The sequence below is a fragment of the Nelumbo lutea genome, chromosome 2 (genome assembly GCF_056320005.1).
Source record: "Nelumbo lutea isolate HS-2025 chromosome 2, American lotus-T2T, whole genome shotgun sequence".
Taxonomy (NCBI): Eukaryota; Viridiplantae; Streptophyta; class Magnoliopsida; order Proteales; family Nelumbonaceae; genus Nelumbo; species Nelumbo lutea.
The window spans coordinates 51,080,136-51,088,487 of record NC_142685.1 but is presented as its reverse complement, the minus strand read 5'-3'; the positions used below and the strand labels follow the sequence as shown (position 1 = coordinate 51,088,487).

At 40.9% G+C, this 8,352-nt stretch overlaps 2 pseudogenes; one reads left to right on the top strand and one right to left on the bottom strand.

The window, feature by feature from the left end:
• Positions 1-1,507: 1,507 nt before the first annotated feature.
• On the bottom strand, positions 1,508-3,535 carry LOC148870618 (L-type lectin-domain containing receptor kinase SIT2 pseudogene; annotated as a pseudogene).
• Positions 3,536-6,004: 2,469 nt separating this feature from the next.
• LOC148870617 (L-type lectin-domain containing receptor kinase IV.1 pseudogene) lies at positions 6,005-8,036 on the top strand (annotated as a pseudogene).
• Positions 8,037-8,352: the final 316 nt, after the last annotated feature.

Here is an 8,352-nt window from a genome sequence, read left to right as displayed (position 1 = left end):
TTTCGAAACATGGCTTTGGAGATGATCGCATCAAATCTGTACATGTGCTCATCTTCGTCTCCAACCAATGAACCGGACATTCAGGAACCTGATAAGCTCTTGTTGTAGATCAATGCCTTGGTTCATCTGGTAATGAGAGATGATGTCGAACCCGATTGTGACTCCATAAGGGTCAGTTCCTTTATAGGACTGAGCTGAGACCCAAACAGTATTCTCCAACTCACAGAGCTTACTGCTCCCATGGGCTTTTTCTTCATATAAGAAGGGATAGAAGGGAGGTGAACGATCTAGTCTTAAGCTCCACTGATTGCTGGTAATCACTGTAGTCGTATCTCCTTTAATTGCCATGGCAGAAACAAGCTGTTCACTACTGCAGCAATGGTGTGTGGCTTCGCCCTTCTCCTTTGAGTGCAATGACTCCAACTGGTCCAATCTTACTGACAAGCTTTTGAGCATGTAATTCATCCGCTGTTGGTTAATGGCCAACAATCGGATCTTTCCTTGCACTTGTGCAAGCCGGTCTCAAAAAACCGGAAATCATAACCGGCTCTGATACCAAATGTTACGATTCCGGTTAGGGACAAACATGAATTTCGTCTACTTGGAGGGAGACCAACACCTCCAAAGGGATAACTCTCAATTAACAAAACATAATTCTCATCATGATTAATTAAGAGGGAAATTACAACTTAAATAGACTCTAGGATCATAACTGATTCCTGATATCTCCTAAAATTAAGTAACAACTTGACCACTTATCCCAACCTCAATTAGACCTCTCCACATAACTTTTCAATGTGACCCAACAATCCTAGACTCAACCTATGACTTTTAACAGACCCCAAGTAGATATTTATCGACAAAAATCTCAACAACCAAACCTTATTCACCCCAATGACTCCCCTACATTTCTTTAATTACTTTGGCCCATGGGTCCATTAGTGGGTCTGTGGCATAAACATCTGGGCTGTGTTTGGATTGTGGAAGGGGATCAGGAATGTTATTCTCATTGGGTTTTGTAGCTCATGTTACATACCAAATCAATCAGAAGTAAGCATGTTAGCAATCCGTGATCAATGTTACCAGATGTACCCCATAATTGATACTCCAATTGCCTCTTGTAATTTGGGGTTAAGTTAATGGATCAGGTTTGGGTTGGAACAATCTAAATTAAAACCAATTTTAACAGATTGGATGATTCAGACATTGAATTTAATTGGACTGGTCCAGAATATTCATTAGATTGGATTGAACTTGATCCATCTCTAATGGTCTCATATTGGACCGGATTGGATTGGACCAATTACGGTCCAATTGACACCCTAGTCGTGCCTAGGTTCTTTCTTACATGACAATCCTATTTTCTCCGTTAATGGAAGAGTACAGGCAACAACAACAATGCTTTCCTAGTGCATTTGGATTAACTAAAGAAAAACGATAGATATATTATCTTATTATGTTATCAACTTTAAGGTCATTCTATATATGATAGATCCAGTTACAAAATTTAACGGCCCGTTGAGAGGATGCAATCTGCACCTAACGATACTTGTGTCGATGTCTTTCCTGGAAGAGAAGGCTGGAACGTTGCAAAGTTGCTTAAGCCTTGATCATGTGCAAATGTTAGACCATGCAAAAACGATTCTTGTAGACAGGCATCTTCCCTTAAAAACCGCATGATTTGTCGCATGGTTGGCCTAGCAGTCGGGATGGAGTGAGAGCAAAGCAAACCAAGCTTCAACACCGAATCAACTTCCTCAGCTACATAATTACCATCCAGATTTGGATCTACTGTCTCAAGAATTGTCCCTCTACTCCAACATGAGAACACAAATCTACCAAAATTACATTCTCCGTTGTTGTTTGTAGCTCTATAGGTCTTCTCCCACAAGCCACTTCAAGCATAAAAGCCCCGAAGCTGAAGACATCTGTGCTCGATGATGGCCTTCTGGTCCTCATCAGCTCTGGTGCAAGGTAACCTAGCGTCCCCACCACATTAGTTTTGGGACCTATTCCATGGTCGTATAGTCTTGCGAGTCCAAAATCTTCCAACTTTCCATTAAACTCACTATCTAATAGGACATTGCTGGACTTGACATCTCTGTGAACAACCACCTGCTCCCATCCTTCGTGCAAATAAAATAGCCCGGACGCTACTCCTTTGATGATTTGAAACCTTTGTCCCCAATCCAGTTTTGCCTTTGGTTGGTTGAAGATGAACTTGTCTAGACTTCCATTGGGCATGTAATCATAGACCAATAAGAGCTCTCCTTTACGCCGACAATATCCCAAGAATTGTACTAAGTTCCGGTGCCGCAGCCGACCCATGCTTACAATCTCGGCAACAAATTCTCTCTGTCCTTGTTTGGATTCATGAGAGACTCTCTTCACTGCAACTTCGATTTTGGAGGTGGGCAATACACCTCTGTAGACCCTACCCAAACCCCCGATACCCAGAAGCTCTTTGTCCCTAAACCCCTTGGTAGCAATATAAAGATCTTTGTATTTGAACCTGTGAGGTCCATAGTCTAGTTCCCAATCTTCAAGTACTTCAGCAAATTTTCTCTTACTCTTGACGGTAAAAATGACAATGGAAATTAATGTAAACACTAAAACTAGGCCAATAACTGGCAATCCCACCGTCAAAAGTTTAGAATTCTCTATGGATCCTACTCGAGGTAGCTTAGGAAGTTGGGATATGGTTAGCACTTTGGCTGCTAAATCGTTCATCTTGAAGCTCCATCCCAACACATAATGGGAGGTAATAATGGAGCCTGTCGCTGAAGAGAAGCCAATGTACATGGGATCTTCCATAAACTGAGAAAGATTGATGGTATGGGAAAGCTGGGGAACGTCGGGTTTAGGGACATCAATCGGAGCCAAAGTTACATTCATTTGTGTCTTTAGGCCACTATATTTGATCCACACTTGCATCGGTTTCGCACTTGCAAGGCTTAAGTTGTTATAGCCACCACTGTGATGGGTGGCATAAGATGCCGGAGCGGAACAAACAGAGTGTAAGTCGTTAATATCGATACCAACATGGTTGTTATTGATATAAGAGAACTCTATGTTCTCAATGGTGTCAAGCTCAACTGCGACGACATGGTTGGACGAGTTACCGTTGTTGGACTCATTGAAGAGGCCTAGATATTGGTTGGATTCAGCTCCCGGTAACCCTCTTGAAGTTGTTATCACGAAGGCTAATCCATGACCGCTTAGATCTTGGTACTTGGGGACGATCCCGAATACAAAAGTAGTAGAGAGTGAAAATATCACCATCCGATACCGGTAGGTTCTTGAAGTGGAGCGGGTAAGGATAGAAAGCATGGCCCTTCTGTTGTGTACATTGGTTGGTTAGCATCAAGAGGCCGTTGCCAGTGATTTGTGCTACGCCATCCTGGCTAACATTAGCACCTCGGAAGCCATTATAGGTAAAATCTGCATATTCTGAGGCAACCACCGTGGCGGCAACCAGAAAAAGTAGTAACAGCGGGGACAGAAGCAGCTGCTCCGGCTTCTTAAACAATAACATGGTCGAGAGCTTGTCTACTGACAACGTTCTTCTGTCTAATTTCGTTTTCTTCTGTATATCTCTTATTTGTTTAAAATCGGACAGAGGCCTGACCCCTCAATAATTAGTGCTGTATGGACCAGAACCAATTGGCCCAATTCTAGGTTTTGGATAATTTCATTGGTTCTATATATACAATTCCGAACTGATTAAAACCTGACCCGAATAATGTAAAGTTAAGTTTATAGGTTTAACTATATGTATGTATATAATATATATGACCAACTCATATATGATCCCCTTTTATCCTAATCTTCTAATCTAAAATTGAAAGTATCAAACCATTTGAACCTTTTGACTTAAATCGGTTGAATTGTTGACCCAAAAACCGTTGGTCTAAACGGTTCTATTTCGAGTTGGTTTTTAAAACCTTGAGGAATCTGCAACAAGAGTGGGAAGGTGTGGAAGTGAAACAAAAGAGACAAAGGCAGTGATGTCTGAATTGACTCAGCCTTAAACTTCTTCCACGCTTCATGTTCCCGATCATTTTGCTTTACGGTAATAAATAGAGAAGGCAAAAAAAAAAAAAAAGACTTTTACCTGCTGTATTAAATTTGTAACAAATGGCTAACGAGATGTGGGACCACGTATGTTAAATTGCTAATGGGTCGATAGCTTTCTGGTCAATTTAAAGTTTTAGCTAATAGTCCATATAAGACTCTAGAGGGTGGGACTCATTTGTGGTCATTCATGTGGAGCATTGTTTATTTACCAACTTAATAAAGTTGTCTGACAGGGAAATGAAACCAAGGGCAGCAGTTCCCTTACGCGATAACTCGTATGAAAGCCTCCCCATGTGAAGGATGTAGTTATCGTTTATACTTTTAACACCAATCTTTCATCAAGCCTCCCCATGAAACCAAGGGCAGCAGTTATCTCTCTATCTATATTTAAAATATTATTTATGTTTTAAAGTTTTTCTTTTATTTCAAATAAAGCAGGAAACAGAAAAAGGATTTATTTCAAAAGTGAGGTCGGGGATGAGGATTATTGTCCTCATCCTGAATAAACATTTAATAAATTTTCTATTTAGATTCTTGGAAATCTAATCTCTGCAATTATAGGCAATTTTACTTGCCAAATACTGAATTTTACATTTAATACATTCATTAATTCCTAACAAGATTCAATAAGTACTCCTAATAACACTTATCCATCATATATCTTCTTATCAGTGTTTTAAAACATAGAGGCATGTCACAAGGTGTTCCAATACTTAGAGACATGAGGTGTAGTTTAAAACTTGGGAAGCTTTTGCCTCCCGAAAATAAGGAAGCACACCTCCTTTAAAGGAAGGGGGTGGGGAAGAAGTGGAGGGGGAAGAAGAGGAAAGGAGATCTCATTTTTCTTTATTTTTAATAAAAACTTTTATATTATGAAGAATGAAGATGCATAGCACTAGTTGAAGAGGGGGTGTCTTGTCAAAGCGGTCTCCTTATTTTTCTTCCCATTCCTTACTTTTTCTTTTTCATTTTTGTTCTTTTTATCTTTTTTTCTTCTCTTTCCTTTCTTTTCTTTTCCTTTCCTTTCATTTCCTTTCCTTTTTGTCTTTTTTTTTGTATTTTTATATGATATGTGCACGAGGAACATGAGGATTACGTATGTCCCTAACACCTCATGGAAAAAGTCTATGAAGCATACACCTCAAAGGTATCAGTCTCTAGCATACACCTCAAGGTGTTTTGGGGGTGCCTTGGCGGAGCCAGGAATTTTTTTTTGGGGCCGGGGGGGGGGCAAAACTTATAGTTGGGCCATAGGGGGCCAACCATTAGGTGAAAAGTGAGGGGAGGGAACAAACATACATATAAAAATGTTTTGAGTGTGCAAATTTCTGGACCATAGGGGGGCCATGGCTCCCCTGGGTCCCCCCCTAGATCCGCCCTGGCTGAAGGTGCACCTTCAAGCATATTCCTCCGATGCCTTTTAAAATATTGATTTGATATTGAAAAATGAATGAAAGCCCTGTTATTATTCATCAAAAATAACAATACTTATTCATCACTAGGGGTGGATTTGAGCCGAGCCAATCTGAATAGTACAAGGCTCGAGCTCAACTCGTTAAGGTTGTACAAGGCTCAAGCTCGAGCTAGAACATTGAGCTTGAGCTTGGCTCGAGTAAAAAACTTATAAGTTCAAGTTCGAGCTCGGCTCGACTTGAGTTCGACTTGAGAAAAAAGGTTTTATAAAAATAAAAAATTATATATAAAAATATTTTTTATTTGATATTTAAAAAATTAAGAATTATAAGATTTTTATTATATATATTATTTTCTATAATTTTAATATATATATCCGAGCTATTTTCATTTTTATTGGGACTTCTTCTTCCTCTTCTTAGAAAAATGAACGAATTCTCCATTTGTCATCAGTTAATTTGGAAATGACCCAAGAGAACGGTGGCCTCTCAGCTCACACCGACCTTTAGCAGCAATGAGGCACTTTCCTGTGCCTTTCACTCTCGGACTGAAATCTCCGTTTCTCTTTCCAATTGTTGCAGCCTGTGAAAATGTTGGTTTCACTTTCAATGGATTCCGAGGTGCTAACTTGAGCCTGGGAGGTCTGTCATGGATAACACCAAACGGCCTATTGATGATAACCAACCTCACCAAACTACAAAGAGGTCATTACTTCTATCCATACCTACTCCACTTCAAGAACCCATTGGACGGTGAAGCAGTCTCCTTCTCTTCTACTTTCGTGTTCGCTATCATCCCCGAGCCCGAGTACCCAAATCTAAGTGGCCATGGAATAGTTTTCGTGATCGCACCTTCAAGAGATCTCCCAGGATCTCTAGCAAGCCAATATCTAGGCCTCTTCGATGTATCCAACAATGGAAATCCATCCAACCATGTTGTTGCAGTTGAGCTCGACACAAACCAGAACAAGGAGTTCGTTGATATCAATGGTAACCATGTCGGTATTGACATTAATAGCTTAAAGTCTGTAGATTCTAAACCAGCGTCTTATTTTACAGATGAAAATGGTGGGTATAAGAACCTAAGCCTCATAAGTGGGAAAACAATGCAACTGTGGATCGAATATGATACTTTCAACACTCGAATTAATGTCACAATAGCTTCGATTAATGTGCCTAAACCGGATATCCTACCCTTATCCTTCGTTTACGATCTTTATCCGATCATGAAAGACCAAATGTACGTTGGCTTCTCATCGTCTTCAGGCTCATTTTTCATATCCCATTACGTGTTGGGCTGGAGCTTTAACATGAACGGTGCCGCCAAAGAGCTAACTCTCTCCCAACTTCCAAAGCTTCCTCAAGTAGGACCCAAACAACAATCTAAGTTTCTGACGATTGGGTTGCCCATTGTTGGCCTAGTTTTAATGTCCACCATGATCTCCGGCATTCTTTTCATTCTGTCGAGGAAGAGGAAGTTTGCAGAAGTAATGGAGGATTGGGAGATAGACTATGGGCCTCACAGGTTCAAATTTAAGGATCTCTACATTGCCACCAGGGGATTTAGTGAAAAGGGGCTTCTGGGCATGGGCGGTTTCGGTAGTGTGTACAGAGGCATACTACCCACCTCCAGTGGAAATTGCAGTGAAGAGAGTGTCCCATGAATCAAGACAAGGAATGAGAGAATTCATCACCGAGATTGTTAGCATTGGTCGACTGCGGCGGAACTTGGTACAACTCTTGGGCTATTTCGGCATAAAGGAGAGCTTCGATTATATGCCAAAATGGAAGTTTAGACAAATTCCTCTTCGACCAACCAAAGACTACCCTCAATTGGGGTCAAAGATTTGGAATCATTAAAGGAGTGGCATCTGGGCTACTTTATCTGCACAAAGAATGGGGGCAGATCGTTATTCACATAGATGTAAAGTCGAGCAATGTCCTGTTAGATAGAGGATTCAATGGTAGATTAGGGGATTTCGGACTCTCGAGGCTATATGATCACGGAACCGATCCTCAAACGACACATGTGGTGGGGACAATAGGTTATCTTGCACCAGAGATTGCTAGAACTAGTGAGCCGACTACGAGTATAGATGTGTTCGCTTTTGGGGTTTTTATGCTTGAAGTGGCTTGTGGGAAAAGGCCTATCGAGCCACAAGCATCGGGATCGGGGGATGAGGATGTTATTTTAGTTGATTGGGTGTTGTCGTTTTGGAGCAGAGGGGCAATTCTGGAGGCGGAAGATCCGAAATTGGGGGGTGATTATGTGGTTGAGGAAATGTATTGAAGCTCGGCCTTCTTTGTTGTAACTCCATTCCGGGAGGTAGGCCGACCTTGGGGCAAGTAATGGAGTTTTTGAGCGGAGATTCCCCTGTTCCGGACCTGTTGTCGTCGGTTAGTGCCAGTGGTCTTGCATTTACAGGCTGTGAAGGCTTCGACAATTTTTTTTATCCCCAACTTGAATTCTTTGGGCTTAGGAAATACAATCACAACGAGTGGAGTATTGGTGGCAAACTCTGTCCTCTCCACAGGTTGCTAGTTTAATTTTAATATGCTCAAGTGTTTATTGCAAGGCCACAAGGGTAACTGGGTAAGTGGTGTGACCATCTTGCTTTTCCTTTTATAATGAGAGAATAACTAGTTTCTGACATGTAGATGATAACGATAAAACATTATAGGTATCAAATGCACCGCTAGGTAAAACCTTCGTAATAATATTTGAAGCCATGTAATGGCTCAAAGTAACTCTAGCAGGACATTATAGGTTTTGTGTCTAGTTTAATTTCACAAAATTGTTGTCATTGTTTGGGCTTTATGGTTTGGATTTTGGATGGGTAATTGGGTATGGGTGATCTCCCCT